Here is a 26,323-nt window from a genome sequence, read left to right as displayed (position 1 = left end):
GCTTGTATTGCTCATTCCTTAGCTGTTGGTGGAAAGTTAGAAGTTGGCCTACAAAAAGAGGTTTGGAGTGATAATATGTGAGATGTGAACATACAGACTGCTTGGAGGTTGAACCCATGAAAGTCAAGGTGTCTCTGTATTTCTTGAGAAGTTGGGGAGGCTGTGTGGGTGGCTGCTATGTCAATGCCATTTGAAACCAAACAATAAAAATGCTGAGAAGGATATGCAAGAGCCTTCACGTTATGATCTAAAACGTACAAAAATTGCATTACAAAGTTGATTATTTAATATGAAGGTTTAATTCTCACCCTCAACCTCTGTCTTACCCTTTCCTTCCAGACCCACCCATCCCTAGGTTTTACTTGGATTCTGAGAGGGCTCTGAGAAGAGGACTGTTGGTGGCAGAAGTCCACTAAAAAAGAAAAGAAAAGAAAAAGGTGTGAATTGGAGACACTTTGGATCCTGGACAGTCTGTCCCACTTGCTGTGTTTTATAGGGCAAGTGGTTTCATCTCTGCATCTTAGATACTTTTCATGGTCTATGAATGGCATTGGAACATACAACATTAACTCTGCGTGTTGCTTGAAGAATCATTCTAGTAGCTTCAGAAAGCCTAGAAGTGATGAAGCAGAACTCTAGATGACTTCATGGGGAAGGAATGTGTGGCCTGGAGCAGAGTCACAAGTGACTCAGGACAGCCAGGAGAGCATTCGGGGGTACACAAAAAGAAACTACAAGCTGGGGTCAAGATCAGGGGTCTGAATTTTCTTGAATGGTGCTGGAGAACATAGGACTATTTGAAGCATTGAAACCTAATGAGATTGCCCTGTTGTGTTTCAGACTTTCTTGGTGCTTGTGGCCCCTTCTTTCTCTCTAGTTTCTCCCCTTTGGAATGGGAATGTTTACCCTGTGTTGGTCCCACCACTGTACTTTGGCAGCAGATAACGTGTATTCTGGGTTTCACAGGCCCACAGGTAGAGAAGAATTTTGCCCCCAGGATGGATCATACCCAGAGTCTTACCTGTACCTGATTTAGATGATTTAGAAGATGAGATTTTGGGGGCTGGAATGGGTTAAGGCTTTCAGGGATGCTGAGATGGGATGAAAGTATTTTGTGTGCAGGAAGGACATGAATTTTAGGGAGCCAGAGGGTGAACTGTTGTCAACTGAATTGTGTCCCCCCAAAAGCTATGTTGAAGTCTTAACCCCTGTACCTGTGAATATGACCTTGTTAGATAATAGGGTCTTTCTTTGAAGATGTTATCATCTACATTAATGAGTCCATATGGGAGCAGGATGGATCCTAATTCTTCTGAGCAAACTCTTATAAAAGGTAAGAAGAGATACAGAGACAGAATTTTACCAAAATCAACTGAAATATCAAAAGAAATATTCTGGAACAGGCAAAGACGAACCCTTGGGATTGAGGTGGGATCGAAACTGGAGACCAAACCACAAGTTTAAAGCAAGGGAGAGGAACTGATGAACTCTTGTTTACAGCAGATCACCTAAAAGAAGAATGGAACATTCCAGAGGGTACAGCTCAGAGACTGAGGGCCAGCTGAGTGATCCTCGTGCCTACTTATGTATACTTTTTCCCAAGGACCCACAAGTAAGGTAATGCAAGGGGAGGAAAAGCAGACACATGGAGTGAATGAATGCCTAGGGAATTACAGCACATGGAATATTAACCATGATGAATATTTTAGGAGAGCGAAGCTGAAATAAAGAGAAAAGCTGTGAGCCCTCTGAAGGAAGGTGCTCTGAGAGGCCTGGAGGTTTCTTGACTTGGGTGGAGCATTTTAAGCAAGGGGCCCTTAGGCTTTTCTGCCCAAAGACCACCCTGGCTTGGCTCTTATTATTTCTCCTGTAGTTCTCTCCTCAGAACCTTCCTGGGCCATATGCAGGTGCCAGCCAATTTTGACTGCATTGTTGTTAGTTGTCATGGAGTCGATTTCCACTCATGACGACTCCATGTGTACAGAGTAGAACTGCTCTGTAGAGTTTTCAAGGTTGTGACATTTAGGAAGCAGGCCTGTCTTCCAAGACACCTCTGGGTGGGTTTGAACCGCCAACCGCTCAGTTAGTAGTTCAGTGCTTAACCACTCGTGCCACCCAGCTGCCTCTTGACTGTATCTCTTTGTACAGCTGGGGGGGTGGGGGATGGGTTGAAGAGGGGAAGTGGTATGGGGGAGGAGTGGTTACTAATTTTGACTGGAAAAGGGGAATAAGAGCCATCTGTGACTTCTCACATTTATTTTCATCTCACCAATCAGCACTTCACAACACTTACTGGTTCCCAGGTATAATGCACATTTATTTATTTGATTATTGCCTATTTTAGTCACATGAGAAAGGAAGCTCAGTACGGGCAGTGGTCTGGTATTATTATTGTTGTATCTCCTGCTCCTCAAACAGTAACAGGTACTTGGTGGGTGCCCAATAAATATGGTTGAATGCTTAATCCCTCTTCTCACGATCCGTCTGTCATGGCTTGGGTATTGCTGTGATGCTGGAAGCTATGCCACAGGTATTTCAAATACTAGCAGAGTCACCCATGGTGGACAGGTTTCAGTGGAGCTTCCAGACTAAGGCAGTCTAGGAAGAAAGGGCTGGTGATCTACTTCAGAAAATTAGCCAGTGAAAACCCTATGGCTCATGAACAGAACATTGTCCAGGTCACTTGCTGTGTACACGTCATCAGGAGGGATCAATCACTGGAGGAAGACATCATATTTGGTGAAGTAGAAGGCCAACAAGGGCGAGGGAGAACCTCGGTGAGATGGATTGCCATGATAGCCAAAATGGTGGACTGGAACATGCCAGGGATCATGAGGATGACACAGGATGGGGCAACATTTTGTTCTGTTGTACATAAAGTCACTACGAGTTGAAGCTGATGCGACAGCAGCTAACAACAACAACAAACCCTCCTCTGTGTAAGTTTATAGAAACAAAGCCTTTTGAGTAAATAATAAAGCTTCTCTTTTATTTCTTTTCTCTTTTTCTGAGCTGCTTACCTCTCTGACATTTTGGGCCAGCCCAACCACCACCTGGAGAAGCTTGGAGAAAGGACTGGCTTAGAGAACCCTAGGCTTAGGATTCAGGAGAACAAACTCAAATGGCTACAGGAGCCAGGCAGGTAAACGAATGAACCAGCCTGATGGGATGGGGATAACAGTAAACCAAGAGACTGTTTTCTGTCTAAGGATGGTTGCCTCCACTTAGCACTTACCAATTTTTAACATGCCAGAAGGCAGGCCCCCTGTTCAGAGAATATAAAATTTTACAAAAGAAGTTGGTACCCTGGAGTTTTATCTAAATACTTCGAATATTAAATGTTAGCCACTAATGAAAACCTTTATTTTTGGAAGCAGGATGTCTTAGTTTCCTTGAGCTGACAAGATACCACAAAGTAGATGGCTTTAAAGAACAGAGCTTATCTCAGAGTTCTGGAGGCTACAAGCCCAAATCAGGTATTGGCTATGGTAATTCCTTTTGAAGGCTTTGAGAGAGAAACTGCTCCGTGCCTCCTCCCTAGTTTCTAGTGGCTGGCAGCAATCCATGGCTGCTTGTAGATGTGTCTTCTCATGGCTTCTTCACCCTGTGTGACTGTTTCAGTGTGTTCTTCCCTTTTTATTTCTCACCGCTTTGAAGGGATTAGCATCCACCTTAATCCCCTATGACTTCTTTAAATTACAGATAACATCTGCAAAGAAAAATCCTATTTCCCCAAACTAGGACACATTCACAGGTACAAAAGTTAGGACTTCAACATCTACTTTTAGGGGGACAAAGTTCAGCCCATAAACCAAACCAAAACTCTTGCCCTCAGGGCAATTTCAACTCATAGCAACCCCATGTGTTACAGAGTAGAACTGCTCCATAGGGTTTTCTTGGCTGTAATCTTTATGGAAGCAGATCACCAGGCCTGTGTTCCAAGGTGCTGCTGGGTGGTTTTGAACCACCAGCCTTTAGCTTCGTAGTCCAGTGTAAACTGTTTGTGCCTCCCAGAAACCTTATTCAACCCATAACAGGGAGTAAAACCAAATGTCTTTTTGGACTGAACACAGTCCATGGGTGGCCAGGTTTGGTTTCTGGTCTGAGCTGTCTCCGTGGGCCCTCTCTGGAACTCTCTTTTGGGGTTTCCCTTCTCCCTGCTTTCCTTGACTTTTCCCCAAGATGAAGCCTGGCTGTCTAAGGAGCGGGAAGCTGGCGTCAACCCGGAGTTCCAGCCATTAGACACTGCCAAGTGGGTCTTAGCCTTCGGAGTGATTTTCTTCATTAAGGGTCATCTGCAGATTGGAGGAGGGTGATTGTACGAGGCTGTTTTGGCATCGAGCTGATTGTAAGTGCAGCTGCAGGAGCCCACGCTGATTAGAACCCAGATTCTGAAGCCAGATGAATTAATAATGAGTTGATGGGGAGAAGGAGAGGCTCTGACAGCACTCTTGTTTATGTTAGGAGATGCTTTATGTGCTTTCACTTAAAAAAAAAAAAAAGGTTTATTTCTCTAAATTTTAAATCACTGATGGGTGCCTGGAGTAATTAAGCTCAGTTTCCCAGGGTAGAACCCTTCAGGAAAGCTCTGCACCATTCACTGTAGTCTGCATGGGTCTGAAATAAAAGGATTCTGGGTAATCCAGGTTATCAAATAGGGGAGAGGGGGCACCAAAGTGTTAGTGGACGCTGTCTTCGGAGCTATCACTTTAGACCTAAGCAGAATTATATTCAAAATAGATTTTTCCCCCCTCCAATTCCAGAAAAATGCCAAAATGCAAACCACCTAGATTGGTATTATTTAAGAAGCTATTATCCTTGATTAAATTGAAGCACAACAGAAAAGGTATCCAGTTTCTCCAGAAATTAGAGGTAAACGGTAGTTGGGTAAGGTTAGCATTTTGCCAAATTCTGTGGTGGTAGCAAGTGAGCCCCATATTTATTTGAAATTGCTTGCATTTTTATCCCCAGCCTCCTCTACCCCCCAGCTGTGATTGAGCTAATTACAACCCATGGGGAATTATGCGGATAATGGTAGGAACCAGGGAAGTATAAATATGCAATGCAATTAGCGCCTGCTCCTTTTTCTGTGTGATGCAATCTTGGAGCTCGTGGGTTTGCAAAAGGCTTGGAACAATAGGAACCATTGATACTCAAGCTGCGAGGGGAGTTTATAATTATGATATAACATCTTACCGGTCTCTTACATGCACGGAGGTAGAATGGAATATGAGTAAATAAAAATCAGCAGTTTTCTCCCTACATAATCCTTTATATCAATAGCATATTTCCTCTCTTTTTTTCCTCCCAAAGAAGATAGGCACTTACTCTGACAGCTTATGTAAAATTGAAGGACTTCATTTCCATGGGAATAAACTTGGTTTGCAATCCCTTAAGCGAGAGGCTTGCTTGGTTTTATTACAAACTGAAGTAAGCTGATGCACCACGCCCTCTGCCCATGCTGTGCAGCTTCCCTTGACTTTGCTCGCTGCTGTTATGTAACGTGGTGCCAGGAGATACTTGAATTTTGTCGTTTATTCCTTATTTGGTTAGGACTGTACCCAAGCTGGGCTGGCTTTGCGGATATTGGACCTGTTCGATAGTGTCCTTATATTTGGTTTTAAAACTAGCATTATAAGATATAAAGAAGACCAATAAAATTCATGCTAATTATTTAAATTTTTAATTTTCCTGTAATTAGAATGGCATTAAATAACTAAAAGCATTACGACAAGTTGAAAGAATGAATGGGAAACCACAGAATAAATGAAAAAGTTTTACTCTTTAGCACCTTTAATATCACTTTTTCCTGTTGTTTAAGTAGATAGATGGAGCCCTGGTGGCACAGTGGTTAAGCACTTGGCTGCTAACCGAAAAGTCAGCAGGTTGAACCCACCAGTGAGCTCCTTGGGAGAAAGATGTGGCCATCTGCTTCTGGAAAGATTATAGCCTTGGAAGCCCTGTAGGGCAGTTCTACTCTGTCCTGCAGGGTCACTGTGTTTCGGAATTGACTTGATGGCAAGGGCTTTTTTTTTTTTTTGAAATAGATAGCTGTCATCATGTTGCCTGGTCCTGCGACATCCTCGTAATCACTGGCATGTTTGAGTCCATCATTGAGACCATTGTACCAATCATTTCTCCGAGGGTCTCCCTCACCCTTGCTGGCCCTCTACTTCACCAGATATGATGTCTTCCCTCCAGGGGTTGATCCCTCCTGATGACATGTCCAAAATAAGTGAGTAGGATAATGTTCCGTTGCGATTCATTAGGTTTTCACTAATTTTTGAAAGTAGGTAGCCAGGCCTTTCTTCCTAATCTGTCTTAGTCTGGAAGCTCCACTGAAACCTGCCCACCCTGGGTGACCCTACTGGTATTTGAAATACTTGAGACATAGCTTCCAGCATCAAAGCAGCACACAAGCCATCACAGTACAAGAAACTAACAGACAGGTAACCCCCCACCAAAAAACAAAACCCATTGCCATTGAGTCAATTCCGACTCATAGCGACCCTATAGGACAGGGTAGAACTGCCTCATAGGGTTTCTAAGGAGCACCTGGTGGATTTGAACTGCCAGCCTTTTGGTTAGCAGCTAAACTCCTAACCACGATGCCACATCCAAGAGACAGGTAGCAGCTATTTAAATAAAAGGCCCCAATTTTCATTTCACACTTGTTGTCATTGTTAGTTGCCATCGAGTTGACTTTGGCTCATGGCAGCCCTATGTATAATAGCATGAAACATTGCCTGGTCCTGCACCATCTTCATGATTGCTGATCTGTTTGAGTCCATTGTTGTGGCTATTGTATAGTGAGTTTCTACCTAGAAGGCTCATCTTCCAGCACTATATAAGGCAATATTCTGTTGTGATTCATAAGGTTTTTACTGGCCAATTTTCAGAAGTAGGTTGCCAGGCCTTTCTTCCTAGTTTGTCTTAGTCTGCAAGCTCCACTGAAACCTGTCCACCGTGGGTGACCCTGCTGGTATTGAAATACCAATGGCATAGCTTTCAGCATCACAGAAACATGCAATCCACCACAGTATGACAAACTGACAGATGGGTGGTGGTCATTTTGCACTGGGCATCATAAATTATGTAACTGGCTCTGAACCCAGGCACAAATAAGTGGAATTCAGACATTCATCCACGCATTCAGAAATCCCTTATTGAAAACCTAGTGTGTACATCTCGGTGCCAGATGTAGGAGATGCAGAGAGTGAATGAACTGGTCCTGGCGTCCTGGACCTCATCACCTTGTGGCGGGCGGCTGACCTGCAGTCAACTCTCATAGATGCTGGGGCTGTGGGACAGGCAGACCGACGTCATAGAACAGGAGTTAGTTCTCAGCTGTGCCTGGTGATGGCAGGGGTCAAGAGAGAATTTGTAGAAGAGATGATATTTTAGATTGTATCTGCGAGTTCAGACTTATAAGACACTCAGGAAACATTTTCTCTGTTAAGATGGAATCAAATAATTGCAACTAGCATCTCAGAGATTGGGGACTTTCTCATTCTTTACTTCATCCAGCCTCATAGATTCATGAGGGATATTGTGCAGTCATCTTTATTTCCATTTTGTAGCTGAGAAATCTGAGATAGTAACTAGACTGTAACTGCTAGTGAGTGTCAAAACTAGGGCCGAAACCCAGGTCATCTGATTCCAAATTCTGTTTAAACTTGCCACTCGCTGTAAACTTTCTACTCCCTTTAAACTTTCCATCCCCCTCAATCCTCAATTCAACAAGTGTTCCTACTTTCTTATTACTGATATTAAGAAATTAGGAAGTGATACAATATTTTGCAGAATAATTTTTTTTTTCTTCATACAAGAATTTATGTCAGGTTTCTTTTGAAGGGCAAATTCCTTTAGTTTATGGAAAGTATAATTTGCTTAATAAAGACCAACTTTCTCTAACCGGAATCATCCAGGTGAGGAATGTCGGTGCTCTGGAGTCAGTCTTGTGGTGTGGAAGGGGTACAGGCTTTGCAGTCAGGCTGGAGTTCAATCCGAATCCACTTTCGAAGAACTATATTACTTTGGGACTGTAATTAGCCTCGTTGAGCCTCAACTTCCTCATCTGTAAAATGGGGATGATAATGACTGCTTCATCCACCACCTGTCTGTAAGTTTATCATAGCTTGTGTGTTGCTATGATGCTGGAATTTCAAATACTAACAGGGTCACTCGTGGTGGACAGGTTTCAGCAGAGCTTCCAGACCAAGACAGACTAGGAAGAGAGGCCTAGTGATCTCCTTTTGAAAATTAAGCAATGAAAACCCTATAGATCACAACAGAATATTGCCTGATATAGTACCGGAAGATGAGCCCCTGGGTTGGAAGACCCTCAAAATACACAGTGGCTGCAAGAATGGACTTGAGCATACCAACAATCACAAAGATGGCACAGGTTCGGGCAATGGTTAGTTCTGTTGTACATGGGATCGCCATGAGTTGGAGCTGACTCGATGGCAACTAATAACAACAAATGACTTCTTCATAGTGATGTCAGAGGGTTTAATCAAATGAGGCTGTGGAGCACCCAACAGATGACAGGTACTCAGTAAATGTTATCTCCTCATGAAAGACAAAACAAGCCACTTTTTTCTCACCTCTTTAGGGATTTTACCATGTGAAATTGTTCATTTCATACCAGTGGGGTTATTTTATTTGTGTTTGATACCTGAGAAACTTCTGTTACTTCTAACTCTCTATTAATGTATTAACAAAGAAGAAAAATAGGATTCTTCAGTTTCAATATTTTCTCTGTGTTCACTCTCTATCCCAATAGTAAAGTCCCAGAAATGAGTACAAAGATTTTTTGAGAGGTATCAGAGTCATAGGGTCAAATAATTTTATAATCTTAAGGCATTTTGGGGGTAATTATAATAGTTTACATTTGGAGAGGACTTTCCTCTGTGCTGGGCAGTATTCTGAACACTTTACCCATATTAACTTGGTTCAACCTCACAAGGAGTCTTTTTTTTTTTTTAAAGGAGTTTTTGAGCGAAGTTTGTTATTGTCTGTTTCACAGTTGGGAAAACCGATGCACAAAGTTAGGTAACTTGTCCAAGGTCACATGGGTAGTGTGCAGTGGAGCTGGGATTTGAAACTGGGCTTTCCAGGACCCACACCCTAACCACTGTGTTATACCCTGCCTTTGGTTGCCAACTGCCATGAAGTTGATTCTGACTCATGGTAACCCCATGTGTGTCAGAGTAGAACCATGCTCCATGGGGTTTTCATTGACTGATTTTTCAGAAGTAGGTTGCCAGGACTTTCTTCCAAGGTTTCTCTGAGTGGGCTCGAACCTCCAACCTTTCAGTTAGCAGCCACGTGTGTTAACTATTTGCACCACCTAGGGACCCTATCGGCTATGCCAAACTGCCTTAATTATGATATATTCTACCCCTCCAATTTTACAAATGATAAACTGAGATCCCAAAAGAATAATTGACTTGCCCAAGGTCATACTGCCTCTTAAATATAGGTTCAAGACTAGAACCCGGGTATCCTGAGTGTTCAATCCAAGGCTCTTTCTACTCCCCCCAGAATTACCGGCAGGACAGGCTCATGAGAGACTCAAACTGGGAACCAGCTGAGCTAGAGAATAATATTTCTATTCCTGTGTCTTTCATTAAAGATGCATGATTTTTGTAATTCTCTCCTTTAACAGTAATTGCTATGTTTTGTCTTTCAGGAATCTGGGCATGAGGAGATAAGCCAATATATCTGCCTGTTGAGCCTATTAGTTAAAAATAATTATAAAGAACATGGTGATGCTTCAGAAGCTGTCAGGTGATGGGACATATCCAAATCATCCTTTTTTAAAACATTATTTAGGTCTAGTGTGGCTGAAATGGAAAAAAAGAGTAGAAGAAGAAATGCCAAATGTTGTTTATTTCATGGAAAATACCTGACTCTTCATCTAAGGGTAGAATTGGGTCTACAGGCTTACCAACATTTATTGACTGTACTCTCACTTTTCAAAAAAGGATTCGATGTGTACAATGATGTTAACAACACGTTTTGTTGTTGGAGCCCTGGTGGCACTGTGGTTGCTAACCAAAAGTCGGCAGTTCACAACCGCCAGCTGCTCCTTGGAGACCCTGTGGGGCAGTTCTGCTCCGTCCTATAGGGTCGCTATGCATCAGAGTCAACTCAATGGCAGCAGGTTTGGTTTGTTGTTAGCTGCTGTTGAGCTGGCATCTGACTCACGGCAAACTCATGTACAACAGAATAAAATGCTGCCGGGTCCTGTGCCGTTCCCATAATTGGTTGCCCATCAGACTGTTGTGATCCATAAGGTTTTCACTGGCTGATTTTGGAAGTAGATCAGCAGGCCTTTCTTCCTAGTCTGTCTTAGCCTGGAAGCTCCTCTGAAACCTGTTCAGCATCATAGCGACATACAAGCCTCTGCTGACAGATAGGTGACAGCTGCACATGAGGCGCATTGGCCGGGAATCAAACCCAGGTCTCCCGCATGGAAGCTGAGAATTCTAGCACTGAACCACCACTGCTCCCAAACAGGTTCGATAACCTATAATGCAGCTGTAAGGATAAAGAGTAAAGACTTGCATCTGAGCTTCCTGCCCACCATGACACAGAGGAAGACATTCTGGTTAATCAGAAAGGAAGGAACCTAGAAATGGTGCTTAGGGAGGCAAAAAACAAAAACAAAACAAAAACCCCACTGCCGTCAAGTCGATTCCGACTCATAGGGACCCTGTAGGACAGAGTAAAACTGCCCCACAGAGTTTCCAGGGAGCACCTGGTGGATTCGAACTGCCAACCTTTTGGTTAGCAACCATAGTTCTTAACCACTAGACTACCAGGGTTTCCAGAGAGGCAAAGTGTATTTGAATTCAATTCAAACAGCAATTTCTTCCAGTGAGCCTTCTATAGGAATAGTAACCAGCAGCAGAAAAACTCTTCCTCTTAAACACAATCTCTGAAGCTCTCTAATTTATGACGCAGATAAAAATTAGGATTCTGCGCTAGTATAAATCTTTATTATATTAAGAGTCAAGTTTATAATTTATTTATAATAAACAGTCATTAAGGGAAAATGAGGCTGTTTTGGTGAAAACAGCAATAAGCAATGAGGGGTTATGGACGGCAGCTGCAATTTTCCATTAGCCTTAGGTCCCAAACTTCTGCGTTGTGATTCGATTACATAAGAGTGAGTGGACTCTCACAGAGAAGTAGCTACAACACGTGGCTTTTTTGGTGTGTGGCTTGCCTTGATATAACAGAACATGTTTCCGCTGAACTAATTTGGAAGATGGAAAGAGGAGTAGGAGAAATGTTCGTTTCAAAGTTAAATCATTGACGAAAGTGGTTCACATTGACTTCAGAGTAAACCAGTAAGGACTTGACGAAGCTGTAAAGAGTGTCAGGACTCCACGTTGTTCCTTGTCAGGCGCAGCTCTTAATGCTGAGTTCAGGTCCAGAGGGAGGAGCCCGAGCCGGCCTGAGCTATGGCCATGTGGGCTGCAGTAGCAAGTCATGTGTTTTTATGTGACTTTCTATGCACAGGTCTGGATTTCTAAACCTTCAATGTGGAACTAAACATTTGCTGATTAATAACACAGTTAAATGTGCCTGACGGGTGCCAGGAATGTTTCTGGGTGGTGGTGTCCCTCTCTGCCTCTCTGTATGTATATGTACAGGTAGTCTCCGACTTACAACGGGGTTCGTTCCCACGACTCTGTTGTAAGTCGGTTCTGACAGAAGTCAAATGCTTCTTTTTTTTTTTTAGTTTTAATTATTATTGCCTTTTATAATCAGTGTCTTTATAAATCTGATCTCTGAACATCTTCGAGTGAACATCTGAGAATGATAACATCAGCAAATTAAGTGCTGCAATATTGTACGTAGCATATATTGCTAACGATAAGATGTACCCAAAACAAAAAAACAGATGGTTGTAAATGTAATCTGTCCTATCTTGAATATATGTTAAGCTGGGGACTACCTGTATATGCAAATGTATATGTGTATGTAGGAGTTCCTGGGTGGTACGAACATGCTCAGCTGCTAATGGAACGGTTGGAGGTTTCGGTCCACCCAGAGGTGCCACAGAAGAGAGGTCTGGAGATCTACTTCTGAAAAATCAGCCATTGAAAACCCCATGGAGGACAGTCCTAGTCTGACACACATAGGGTCACCAGGAGTCTCAACTACCACACCCCCTGTGTTTTAAACTTCTGTGCCTGCATGAGCTCATACCTCCATGAGTTCAAATCTCAGCACAGCAGTTGATGAGCTACTACTTTGGGCCAGTTACTAAGTCTGTCTGTGCTTCTGTTTCCTTGTTGTAAAATGGGGATTATAATACCAGCTACCTTACTGGGTTGTTGTGGGGATTTAACAATACTTGTAAAACACTTGGAGCTGAGCTTGGCACACACATGCTATGTAAGTGTTTATTAAATAATCAACAATCTCTGGGTTTAAGGAATTTACCCTGTTGTTAGGATGGAAAAGTGTATACTGATGAAATGACCAGGCATTGTAATCCTTAAACCAACACCTTCTCCTTTTCTAGGAAAGAGCATAAGTTGGCAGTCTGGAAGAGTCATGGTGACTAAGGGATTTAGAAAACAGAGAGGACAACAATTATTGGATGACCACTGTGTCAGGCACTCAACCAGGGACTTTGCCTGTGTTTTCTATTAACCTTCTAAATAGTTCTGGGGGTAAATATTATCTCCCCCATTTTAAAGCTAAGAAAATCAAGGCTTTTGAGAGGTCCAGACTGGTGAAGAATGTTGAATATACCATGGACTTCCAGAAGAATGAACAAATTAGTCTTGGAGGAAGTACAGCCACAATGCTCCTTTAGAAGCAAGAATGGTGAGACTTCATCTTGCTTACTTTGGACACATCATCAGGAAAGACCAATTTACTAGAAAAGAACATCTTTGCCTTAGTTATATAGTGCTGCTGTAACAGAAATACTGCAAGCGGATGGCTTTAACAAAGAGAAATTTATTTTCTCACAGTCTGGAGGGCTAGATGTCCGAATTCAGGGTACCAGCTCCAGGGGAAGGCTTTCCCTGTCAGTTCTGGGGGAAGGTCTTTGTCATCAATCTTCCCCTGGTCTGGGAGCTTCTCAGCACAGGGACCTTGGGTCCAAAGGACACGCTTGCTTCCAGCCCTTCTCTTTTGGTGGTGGGAGGTCCCACTGTCTTTCTGCTCACTTCTCTCTTTTATATCTCAGAAGAGATTAACTCCGAGATAAAAACTATCCTGTAGATTGTGTCCTGCCTCTTTAACATAACTGCCTCTAATCCTGCCTCATTAACATCATAGAGGTAGGATTTACAACACATAGGAAAATCATATCCTGTGACAAAATGGTGGACAATCACACAGTACTGGGAATCATGGCCCAGCCAAGCTGACATACATTTTTGGGGAACACAATTCAATTTATAACAATCCTATTTGGTAAAGTAGAGGGTCATCGAAAATTAGGACAACCCTCAATGAGATGAATTGACACAATAGCCACAAAAATGGGCTCAAAGAAGCAACAATTGTGAGGATGGTGCAGGACCAGGCAACGCTGTGTTCTGTTATACATAGGGTCGCATGAGTTGGAGCCTATGCGAAGGCAACTTACAACACTAGTCTGGTACTTAAACTGGCCGGTGGCAAAGCCAGGACTTGTCCCATGTCTGAGTCCAAGGGGAGCAGGGTGGGCTGGATGGAGGCTGAGTGCGGAGGGATCCTGGGAGATGCCCCTGATGGTCAGAGTAGTGGCTGAATTGCTGTGGTCCAGATATGCTCCAGCGTTTTAAAATGTCCTGAGCCAGTGTTTACTCCACCCCTTTCAAAGGCCTCCTTGGACTGAGGGGTGAATCAAGAGGTGCTTCGCTGACCATCTCATTTAAATTTTGCTCAGTACTACAGCGATCATCCAGTGTCAATATTCTACAGCGTGATTTGATTATACTTTGTTGCCAAGGCTTTAAAAGAGGAGCATATCTTTTTAAATTATAAACAAATGTTTTAGCTCTCTGTGTTGTTAACCAGGCTGGATAGTGATAAAGCTTTCCTTGAAAAAAGAAAGAATACTGGGCTATGTCCATGGACTTCTGAAATCAATTACGCTTTTGTTAATTGGATTTCCCACCCCCGCCCCTTCTTTTGGCCTTCCCCTAACATAGAAAATAAAATCTGGGGTTAGGCCTCTCCCACTGATGGATAGCACCCAGTGGCAATGCACGCATTTTTCACTAGTCTATTTGTTTTTCCAGAAGCCTCTGAATGGCCATTACACAAGTTAAGGGACCCAGGGTCAACTTCTATTTATGTGACATATTCCTGCTATTTGTTTATGTCACCTGAAAATCCAACCAGTGGAAATGTTTCAAGATGTCGACCTTTAAACACTAAGAGTAAATCTTGCTTCTTTTCCATGCTTAACAACAAAAAACAACTAACACAATTATAGCAGTACCTGCTACTTCACTGAATGTTGAACACATCCCAGGCACCCTGTTAAATGTGCTTTATGCATAATCTCATTTAATTTTCCCAGTGACCGTGTGAACTAGGTGGTATTTTTAATCTCCATTTTACAGATGAGGAGACTAAGGCTTAAGGAAATTAAGTACCACGCACCAGGTCACACCTCTAGTTACTGGTGGGGATAGAATTTGGACTCAGTCCTTCTGTCTCTGGAGCCAAATTCCTCAATCTTCTTCGAATACATCTTTAGCAAAGAGTGGACCTTAAAAAAGCAAAGAGTGGACCTTACCATCTCAAATAATCTGTGAAGCAAAGTGTTGCGTGTTTGTGATCTTCAAAACAAAGGAGGCAGATCATTCAGAAATTTTGGAATATTGACCTAGCTACCCAGAACTACAGTGTGACGAGGCGCAGTGACACACACAGCCTGACTCACCAGATGGCCACCATGACTCAGGGCCTTTAACATTTCACCGCTGGAGAAATCAATCACCCAAAACCATCATTTCTTACACATGCCGTCTTCCTGCTCAAGAACCTTCCCCATCTGCCTGTAAGGTGGTTATCAGTTGGTCCCAGTTAGCCCAGACTTCCCTGATTTTAGCACTCAGAGTCTCCCATCCCAACCCCTCAGTGCTGGGCAAACCAAGATGGTTGGTTATCCTACCTCTAAGAGATAGTTCAAAATCATCGGCCTGGTTTTTTACCTCTCATTATCAATCCAACTTATTGGTCTCCTACAGGAGAGCTCTGTTCATGCCAGACCAGCTGGCTAGCTGCCCTCCTGCATTCTGTCTATGCTGCTGCCAGTGCCTGCTCCATCACACCCGCCATGCAACAGGACCTTCCCTAGAAGGTTCCGCTTGTGCTCTGTGAGTAGACAATGCCTGATCCACCTCTGCTCATCCCATCCCACCTCTTGGTGGTCTTCTTCCTTTGTGCTCAGTGCTTCTTTTCAGGAAAATAACATATGCTATGTCATATTGCTTTCTATGGTCAGCTCCTGTTTCTGCATCTGATTTTGGGCCTCTTTTTTTTTTTTTTTTAATTGAACTTTAGATGAAGGTTTACAGAACAAACTAGTTTCTCATCAAACAGTTGGTATACACATTGTTGTATGACATTGTTTAACAACCCCACGACATGTTCACATTCTCCCTTCTCAACCCTATTGCCAGCTTTCCTGTTTCCTCTTGTGATTTTGGGCCTCTTGAAGGCAAGAACAACACCTCATGCCTCTTTGTGTATCTAGGGCCTGAAAAAAGCCTTGCTCAAAGGGCCATCAAAAATGTGTGTTGTCAGTGATTAGAACAGGTGGCCATCCAGCCCTTGCATTACCTACCTTCCCTCCAAAAACAATGGTTCTGCATTTGAAGAGCTCTCAACCTACTGGAATAGACACACGGCCATGTATAAAAACTTATCCTTGGATGGGCCGCATAATGATGTGGCTAAAAGCACAGCCTTTGGGGTCACCTTGCCCTGGAATTTCTACCTCTGTAATTCACCTTTCTAAATAAATCACAGACAAATTTACTTCATTCTCGGAACCTCATTTCTTCCACTATAAAATGAACATCTTACCTCATTTTATAGTTGAGGTAATTGGGTAATTATGGTCATGAGAATTACATAATACTTGACCCATAGTTACTGTTAGTTGCACTTGAGTTGGCTCTGCCTCACAGCAACCCCAAGCACAACAACGCTGCACCCTCTTTATCATTGTTGGTATGTTTGAGTCCATTGTTGTGGACATTGTGTTAGTCTAGCTCTTTGAGGGTTTCCCTCATTTACCTTGGCCCTCTACTTTACTGCCCTCTACTTTACTTCCCTCTACTTTACCAGCCCTGGTGGTGTAGTGGTTACACATTTGGCTGCTGATTGAAAGGCCAGCAGTTTGAATCCACTAGCTGCTCCTTGGAAACCCTGTCTGGCAGTTCTACTCTGGGGTAGAGAGCAATGGGTTTGGTTTTGGTTTACTTTACCACCACCTGTCTGTCAGTTTGTTGTGCTATGGTGGCTTGCGTGTTGCTATGATGATGGAAGCTACACCACTGGTATTTCAAATAGCAGCAGGGTCAACCATGGTGGACAGGATTCATCAGCAGAGCTTCCAGACTAAGACACACTAGGAAGAAGGGCCTGGTGATCTACTTCATCACGACCCCACAATAATATTAAGGGTATTCTTCATCGAGTGCCTTGCCTACATAAACCCAGAAGGCAAACAAATACACCTCCCCAAAGGCACCTTTTGCACTAGTGTTAAAGACAGCCCATGGCACCATTGGTCCTAGTGGTCATCAAGCTGAGTAGCCACAACTATGACACATAGTAAAAAAAAAAAAAAAACAAACTAGTGCCATCGATTAAGTACCTAGTAAATGATCAATGAAAAACATGTACTCAACCACACAAAACATAATGGGGATAGACAGTTAAACATGTGGAGCTGGGTGGGAGGAAATCAAATGGGTGAAATACAAATGGGAGCAATTGGAGTGTCTGGAGCTTTGGGGCAGGTGTCTGGGAAGGCTTTGTGGAAGACGGAGGTAGGGAAAGGGAAAGCTGGGTAGGAGGAAAGCAAATGGGTGAAATACAAATGGGAGCAATTGGAGTGTCTGGAGCTTTGGGGCAGGAGTCTGGGAAGGCTTTGTGGAAGACGGAGGTAGGGAAAGGATGTGGAAAATTGTCTTTTCTTTATCGAGCATCTGTCTTGTGCACTAGGCATTTTGCCTATTGCACTTCACTGAATCTTCAGAGCAAAGTGTAAGTTAGATGTTAGTTCTGTATTTTATAGATATTGACTCTTTCCTGTGGTCACAGAGTTTATAAGAGTCAAAGCTGAGACCGACTTCAAGTCTATCTCATTCTAGAACCTTGTCCTCACCCCACCCCTTCCTTACCCTGTTACAAGTGTGTGTGCACAGACACAAGTATGGGTGCATTTGAAACTCTTAGCTTTCTTTGCAGCTCCAAACAGTTGCCCTATTTCCTCTGATTAAAAAATCTGTACAGGGCTGGGTTAAGACAGTCACTCCACTTGGAAAGCCTTCCCTAATTTGTTTTGAGCATATTGGTTTGTGTAAATTTAGCTTGTGTTTGGCTGTAAGGAACAGAAATCCTGCCTGAAAACAGTTTAAACAGTGAGGAAATTTACTGTTTCTTGTAAAGGAGGACAGAGGTAGAAAAGCCTCCAGGCACAGTACCCTAATCCCGGGGGCTATTGCTGTTTCTCAACAAGTCTCCAGGCTGGCTGCCCTCAGGGTTTCAAGAGAGCTGCCATTTACAGCCCAAGCAACAGGATTCTTCGTTCTGTGGGAGAGAGAAAAATCTCTCTCTCAATCATGGGTCAAAATATTCCTTCTCTTCAGTCTGATTTGACCAATTTAGGTCGTGGGTTCAACCCTGGACCAATAGCATTCAACAACGTGAATGCTTCATGTTGACTGGCTGATACTAATAAGACTAATTTCTGTAGTTCAGATTGGTACATACAGCATGGAGGGGAGAAGTAAAATTCTAAATATGTAACATCTGGAGCAGTTTGGACATGACTAATCAGGATAGATAATTTCCACATTCTGTTGGATCACCTTCCTTTGGAATGGTCACGGATATGGATCTCTTCCAGTCAGTTGGCCAGGTAGCTGTCTTTCAAATTTCTTGGCAAAGATGAGTTAACATGCCCAGCTTTGCACTTGTTTGTTGAAATGTCTCAATTGGTATTCCTTCAATTCCTGGAACCTTGTTTTTCATCAGTGCTTTCAGTGCAGCTTGGACTTCTTCATTCAGTAATATCAGTACTGAGATCTGTTATTCATGCCCATTCCAAAGAAAGGTGATCCAACAGAATGCAGAAATTATTGCACAATATCGTTAATATCACACCACAAGTAAAATTATGCTAAAGATAACTCAAAAATGGTTGCAGCAGTACATATACAGGAAAATGCCAGAAATTCAAGCTGGATTCAGGAGAGGATGTGGAACAAGGGATATCATTGCTGATGTCAGATGAATCTTAGTTGAAAGCAGAGAATGCCAGAAAGATATCTACCTGTGTTTTGTTGACAATGCAAAGGCATTTAACTATGTGGATCATAAGAAGTTATGGATAACATTGCAAAAAATGGAAATTCCAGAACACTCAATTGTGCTCCTGTGGAACCTGTACATAGATCAAGAGGCAGTTGTTCGAAAAGAGCAAGGGTATACCGCGTCATTTAAAGTCAAGAAAGGTGTGTATCAGGGTTGTATCCTTTCACCATACTTATTGAATCTGTATACTGAGCAAATAATCTGAGAAACTAAACTGAGAAAGAAACTAAGGAATAAAGAAGAACGGGGCATCAGGATTGGAGAAAGACTCATTAACAACCTGCATTATGCAGATGACACAACCTTCCTTGCTGAAAATGAAGAGGACATGAAGCACTTACCGATGAAGATCAAAGACTACAACCTTTAGGTATGGATTGTACCTCAACATAAGGAAACAAAAATCCTCACAACTGGACCAATGAGCAACATCATGATAAACAGAAAATATTGAAGTTGTCAAGGATTTCATTTTACTTGAATCCACAATCAACACCCATGGAAGCAGCAATCAAGAAATGAAAAGGTGCATTGTATTGGGCAAATCTGCTACAAAAGACCTCTTTAAATTGCTGAAGACTAAAGATGTCACCTTGAAGACTAAGGTGTGCCTGACCCAAGTTATGATATTTTTATATGCATGCAAAAGCTGGACAATGAATAAGGAAGATTGAAGAAGAATTGATGCATTTGAATTATGGCATAAGTGAAGAATATTGAATATGTCATGGACTGCCAGAAGAACAAACATCTATCTTGGAAGAAGTACTGCCAGAATTCTCCTTAGAACAGAGGGTTGCAAGACTTCCTCTCAAGTACTTTGGACGTGTTATTGGGAGGTACCAGTCTCTGGAGAAGGTCGTCGGCCTTGGTAACATAGAGGGTCAGGAAAAAGAGGAAGAACCTCAGCGAGATGGATTGACACCGTGGCTGCAACAATGGGCTCAAACTCAGCAATAATTTTATGAGGATAACACAGGACCGGCCAACATTCTGTTGTACGTAGGGTCGCTATGAGTCAGAACCGAGTCGATGACACCTAACAATAATCAGGATAGGTAAAGCTGTAAACAGCTAGTAAGACTGTTCAGTGTGTATTGCTGATTATCAACCCTAGGTACCTAACTACAATAAGGGTTTTGTTAAGAAGGAGGAGGAATGGGTTCTGGGTAGCAGCTAAAGTTGACTGCTACTGCTTCTATGTGTCTGTCTACTTGAGTGCTTGGTTGAATGGCCAGTTATGGCAATCTTCAATCACATCTTTGTAGTTTGACATTCCAGTATCTGTGGCCCCAGTGACTAGGCAATTTTTACTTTTAACTTATTCAGTTTAATTTAGTCTCATTCAAAAGCTCAGCCTAAATTTCACTTCACTTGACCTATCCAAGTCCAACCCCCTCCTACCTAGGTATCTGATAACACGTCATTCAAGTTGCATGTGTGTTTAGTGAGAGCAAAACACAGCTCTGCTTAACACGTAGTTACTGTGAGTCAACCTGGTCCTAACTAGGGCATCTCCCATCTTGAGTGAAATCTTTAAGGAGCGATTCTTCCCTCTGGTTTACTCATGCTTTACACATTCTGACTAACTGGAAACATAGGCAGCTTAAATCAGTGATAGGTGTGATGACAGAAGGTCTTAACAGATATGCAGTTACATTACTTCCAAGTGCAGGCAGTAACTCAAGTTAGAATATAGAGTGATGTCTTGTAAAGGCTCTAACTTATATAGATAAAAATAATTTATAATGGGCTTATCAGTTCTTTGTATTTAATTCTTTTCTTTGGAAATGCCTCTGACGCCTTAACCCCAGGGTGTTCTGCCAGTTACTTTAAACTTTCTTCCAGAAATCTTCTTTGCACTATTGATTTAGACTATCAATACAGAGGCTGAAATAATAAGATTTCGGCCTATTCCTGATTTTGCAGGGAAGATTGAAATTGTATGTGTTCATCAGGTTAGTTTTTGTACTGGACACACAAAAGGATATTTGGTCTTTTGGTGTTAGTTACTTGGAAAACCAGCTTGAAGGAAGAGTTATTTTTTTTGTGGTTTTATTTTTTTAAGGGAAAATGTGGAAATTTGATCACTAGGATATATTAAATGGAACTGCAAAGGTAGAATTTGCACACCCTGAATGTGGACATTCAAATTAGGCCAGAGAAATAACGTTCTCAGAACTGGCAGTGTGGTCAAGTTGAAAGAGCGCTAGATCATAAGGAAGCCTGGGTTGTGCTCCTCACTTGACATTGATTTGGCTGTGTGACCATGGACCAGTTACTTAACTTCTCTGGCCCTCAACTGGTTTATCTACAGTTTTCACTTGATCATCAGTGGCAAAAACTCAGGCTCACCGAGGCCAGACGGAAAATGCATGTGAATAAGGAGGGCTTAGAACAAAACAGAAGCGAACAAAACTATGAAACATACAAAAGAACAAAACCTCAATTTTAATGTGAGGCTGGGGTGTTGGGGAGAAATGGGTGTGGTGGGGACTGGGGCTGAGCACAGAGCACATGCCCGTGTAAAGATGGCAGCCCTTTATTCTACCTCAAGCTGAACTCAGATCCTATGTGGCTAGGTCTTCCAAATTTTATTTATTTATTTATTTATTTATTAAATAGAGGCTCTCAGTCAAGGTTTGTATGTGAAATCTCTCCAGTTGTTAAATATTGGGTGAAATAATAAACTTGTGTGGGCCAGTACTCTGTGAACAAAATTCTTCCCTGGGCTGAATTCAGCATGGGGTTGCTAATTTGCAACTCCTAGATAAGATGAACTCGGAAGTTGTCCCAGGTGCAGAATGTGTTCTAAGAGTCACACCACCATATAGGAGAGGTCTCAGCAGGCGTCTGGCTCACCTCTCATGCACTATCCCTGACGGTTGTCACCTAAACTCTGCTTAGCTGTTCCACAGACAGCCTGTCCTGCTGAGGAAGGGACTGTACTTGAAAGTTCTTTCTTGCATTGAGAAGAAACCCCTCATGCAACAACTCCTCTTGTTGGTCTTAAATCTGTCATCTGGAGCCACAGAGAACATATCTTTAGTCTCCTGGAATTTTAGATTTGGATGTTTCTGCTACCACCCACAACACACACCAGAGATGTTTCATGAGCAGAGTCAGGACTTGGAAAGGCCTTCCTGGAGCACAGAACCCTGGATGAGCTAGAGCAGGTTTCCTCAAAGAAAATTCAAATGAAGCCCCTTCTGTCATCACTGGGGGCTGTTGGTGGAAGATCGGTTTGGCGTGCTCATGGCTGTGCCACTTCTCTCACGTGAGAGAAATGACCTTGGAGGAATGGGGAGGGGCTGGGGTACAGACTGGAGGTCCATAGCTAGCCTGTTGGGAGGAATGGGGCCTGGGGGAGGAATGGGGATGTGGGGCTCTACATGTCTCCTTCTGATTAGCAAAAATTGAGGCTCAGCACTGAGAGATCTTTGTTCTCTTTCCAGTTCTAGTTTCCATCGAGTTGATTCCAACTCATGACAATCCCATGTGTGCCAGAGTAGGCCTGTGCTCCACAGGGTTTTCAGTGGCTGATTTTTCTGAACTGGATTGTCAGGCCTTTCTTCCAAGGTGCCTCTGGGTGGACTCGAACCTCTAAACTTTCAACTAGCAACTGAGCACATTAACCATTTGTTTCACCCAGGGACCGCATTTATTCTCCAGGAACGGTCAGACTGGGGGCAGAGGGGGTGTCATTCTGTCCCAGAGAGGTGGCCCTGTGGCCTGTATCCACCTCTCACCTCATTAAATAAGACTTCAGGACCTTTCTGCACAGAAGGACTGAACTTGGAATCACTTTCTCCTGCCCCAGCCCCTTACCAGGCCCTGTACTACAGCAGCAGAGATGAGCCTTTTCCTCGGATGGAGGGAGGAAGGTGAACTTTCTCCTGCTTACAGCTGCCCACGTTAGTTCAGGGACTGTGCCGGAAGTGGGGAGCAGAGATGTTAAGAGAAAAGGAGGGGCTCAGCTACTGTTCAGAGCTATTCTGTGTGTGTGTGCGTGTATGTGTGTGAAATGCTTCCTTCTAAATGTGACTCAGCACTACGGTGGAGTCTTCATGACATATAGAGGGGACAATCTTTCACATGCTCTGTGATTCCACCCATAAGACCAGAACAGGGAAATTAACTAGGTGTAATAAATAATATAGAATCTGGTGAATATTTAGGGTCTGGTAATGATGATAAATCAGGTTTGAAATGTTCCTTGAGGAGATTGTGAGATTCTGAGAAATGAAGCCAGGAAGATTGATTAGAACCTATTGCTGCTTGGAAAACCTACCACGGGAATTCAGGGAGGTATTTCTAAGCTAATAGGAAAGGTGAATACAATCCACCTTGGCCTCTAAAAACCAAATGGATGTAATCAACAAATGTCATTGCTTTTACGGGTGAATGCATTGGAGAGCAAGCAACACCCCAGAACAGCTGGGGAGTGTTGATTTGATGGGTGCTGGCAAAGAAAGAACACATTATGCTTTGTCTATGGTCCTCCTTTCCTCCAGACCCTGAGTGATTGATTGATTTGTTCATTTGTTTGTTTTTTCATCTGTCCAATTTTAAGGGAAGACCCCCACGGAAGAAATAGAGTTCATGTTTTTAAGAGTTTGTGCTATCAGAATTTGTTCCTTTTAGGGATCACATACTTGTTTTTTAGCTCTTGGTTTGAAGATTCATGTCTCACATTTGGGGCGGAAGCTGTACCGGGTGGTAGGATTACATTAAATGCTTTACTGATTAAATCATTCCCTCCACACTCCCCCAAATCTGACCCAACGTGGTGAGTGAAGCTAACAGTATTGTCAATTTGGAAGTCATCTGGGGAGAGAGTAGCCTTAATCTTAAAGTTAAAAAAAGGAAAAAAGATAAAAAAGCAGGTAAAGTCTGGACTGTTTGTGAATGAGAAGGAAACATAAAGAATGAAGGCAGGTGGGGAAGACCTGTAGTTAGTAGTCAGCAGATTAGGGGTACATTTGTGATATTACAGGAAGAGTATGGCTTTGGGCTGTGCTGGGCCTGGTTTCACAGTCAGCTGTGTTACCTTGGGTGGGTTACTTAACTCCTCTGGCCCTCAGTTTCCTCCTGTGTAAAATGGGGAAGAATAAATTGTATCTCACAGGAATTAAAGGAGATAATGTTTGTTGATTGCCTGGCATTGAATCTGGCAATCTGAACCTGAATCTGGTTCCCTTCTCCCCAGCTGGTGGCCTACTGTCTTCACATGTACCTGTGCACTCCTTGGCACATAAAAGCATTTGATATTTGTTGTTGAATGTACAGAGCCAAGGAATCAGAGAGGAGGGCCTCCCTCAACAGGCTATTGGTCTCTTTTGTTTGGAAACTCGCGTAAATTATGGGAACCTGGTTGAACATCAGGAGTCCCTGGGTGGCACGAAGAGTTAAGTGTACATCTACTAACTGAAAGGTTGGCGGTTCAAATCCATCCAGAGGCACATTGGAAGAAGGGCCTGGAGATCTACATCTGAAAGATCATAGCTATTGAAAACTCTATGGAGTGCAGTTCTACTCTGAAATGCATTGGGTCATCATGAGTCAGAATCAACTCAACTGCAACTGGTTTGGTTTTGGTTGGTAGAACATCATGCTGCAGGGAAGGTGTGTGGTGGGAGACAGAGTCTTTACTTATCTTCTGCACATGTGCATGCCACACACACCATGCCAGGCAAAGCTAGGTTAGTACGTATTCCACTACCTTCCCTGTATTCTGTATCCACTCCCCAAAGTCAAGAGAGACGATGGTGGTGAACTAGGTACCAAATTGGAGTAGAGACTTACGATGTTTTTTCTTTCCTCCTCCGCCTTTTTTTTTTTTTTTTGTGAAGTATGAATAGAAATGTCGATTTTGTGTAAATAAATTATTTGATTAAACAGGACATCAGTGTGCTCAATGGTTAGACTTGCTGAGAAACACAAGGTGAGCTGATAATGGCTTTCCTAATTTACTCCAGGATAAATAATGCAGGAAGCTCATCAAGCGTGTCTGCAGATAGATTTAAATGAATTAGATCCCCAAAGCTAGGGAAGTGGTGGTGAAGGAGAAAAAACATTGCCACGAAGCTGGTTTTACTGCTAGAGAAATCTGGAGCTGCAAAAAGCTGTGTTAAAATCACATCACAGTTCTGTCTCAGGCCAGAAAAGGAAGCCCAACGTTAAAGAGAAACTTGCCTCTCAGACTTAGTTCTATTACTTGGCTTCCACAATGGGTGGTCTGTTTAAAGATTGGCCCATTAAAGCTATTGTGAATTAATGAAGCCCTTCCCCAATGGGACATCCCCCACGGTGAGTCCACTGTTTGACAGAAAGTAGATTATCATAAGACAGAGTCTCAGAGATAAACAGTGGTATGTCACTGTAAGGGTTTCTAAAAATATGCATGCTGTCTTCAATTGACTGCAAATTGTGGCTGATTGAGGCACCAGGGGTATTTCATGGCAGATAAAAAGGCAGTTAAGATGTTGGTGGTCTCTGAAAGTGGATGGAATGGACAACTGCTTTTGGGATGTGTTTTGTTCTCGAATATTTTCCGAATATTTTCCGGACTGAATCACCATGTCACCGCCTGGGGTATTACTACTGGCTGCTTCTTTGAGGTTTAAAGGGGCCTGGTTTAATTCAGGAAACCCTGGTGGTGTAGTGAGTGTTTAAGAGCTACAGCTGGTAATCAAAACATTGGAGATTCAAATCCATGAGGCGCTACTTGGAAACCCTATGGGGCAGTTCTAATCTGTCCTATAGGGTCGCTATGAGTCGGAATCGACTCAACAGCAATGGGTTTGGTTTAATTCAGGGAGTATCTGGTAGTGCATATGGTTAATGTACTTGGCTGCTAACCAAAATGTTGGAGATTCAAGCCTATCCAGAGGTGCCCCAGAAGAAAAGCCTGGAAATCTACTTCCAAAAAAATTAGCCATTGAAAACCCTGTGGAGCGCAGTTCTACTCTGAACACATGGGGCCGCCATGAGTTGGAGTTAATTTGTCAACAACTGGTTTGTTGGTTGGTTTCATTCAAACTTGTTAATGAAAAAAAAAAATTGTGAACCCATGATCACCCATTAACATCTGAGTACAACTTAATTGATTAGCTTAGCTCTGTCTTGTGATGGTGGGTCCTGAGGAACTGGGGACGAGGAGACATCATTGCAGCATGATTTTAATGCCTGAAAGGGAAGGATAAATCCTGGACTGGGGTATTTATTGTCTTAGGACAGCTGGGGAAAATGATTTGACTCATGAAATGGCAACAGAAGCACTCTGATACCTGTTGCCTTTGTGAGAAGAGGCCAGGGATGCTAAAGACATCTTCACAAGGTTGCCCCGGGCTTGTCCTAAAGGCTAGCTCTAATACCACTAGTAGTACTGGTTCTGTGATGATGTCAGACTTAGACGTCCTCTACATGTTAAATATAGATACCTTGGAAACTCTGGTTTATTTCTGACCTAGCCCAGTGTCTTAGTTATCTAGTGCTGCTATAACAGAAATACCACAAGCAAGTGGCTTTAACAAAGAGAAATTTATTCTGTCCCAGTCCAGGAGGCTAGGAGTCTAAATTCAGGCCATCAACTCTAGGAGAAGGCTTTCTCTCTCTGTTGGCTCTGGGGAAAGGTTCTTGTCATCAATCTTGGTCTCGGAGCTTCTCTGCACAGGAACCCTGGGTCCAAAGGATGCGCTCTGCTCCTGGCACTGATTTCTTGGTAATATGAGGTCCCCAT

At 42.9% G+C, this 26,323-nt stretch overlaps 1 long non-coding RNA gene across 4 annotated transcripts in view; it reads left to right on the top strand.

Annotated features, from left to right (window-relative positions):
• LOC135231554 (uncharacterized) overlaps positions 1-24,403 on the top strand; it is a 149,112-nt gene extending 124,709 nt beyond the window's left edge. Inside the window, exons 5-7 of one of the 4 annotated variants that reach the window (XR_010322335.1) lie at positions 340-1,333; positions 1,501-9,795; positions 12,548-24,403. This is a non-coding gene — a long non-coding RNA (uncharacterized LOC135231554). Of the gene's footprint in view, positions 1-339; positions 1,334-1,500 lie in introns of all 4 variants that reach the window. The other 3 variants (XR_010322336.1, XR_010322334.1, XR_010322333.1) reach the window with 3 other exon arrangements.
• The last annotated feature ends 1,920 nt before the right edge of the window (positions 24,404-26,323 follow it).

The sequence above is a fragment of the Loxodonta africana genome, chromosome 6 (assembly GCF_030014295.1).
Source record: "Loxodonta africana isolate mLoxAfr1 chromosome 6, mLoxAfr1.hap2, whole genome shotgun sequence".
In the NCBI taxonomy this organism is placed as follows: domain Eukaryota; kingdom Metazoa; phylum Chordata; class Mammalia; order Proboscidea; family Elephantidae; genus Loxodonta; species Loxodonta africana.
Note: the sequence above shows the minus strand (reverse complement) of the source record. Positions and strands in the feature narration are given on the sequence as shown.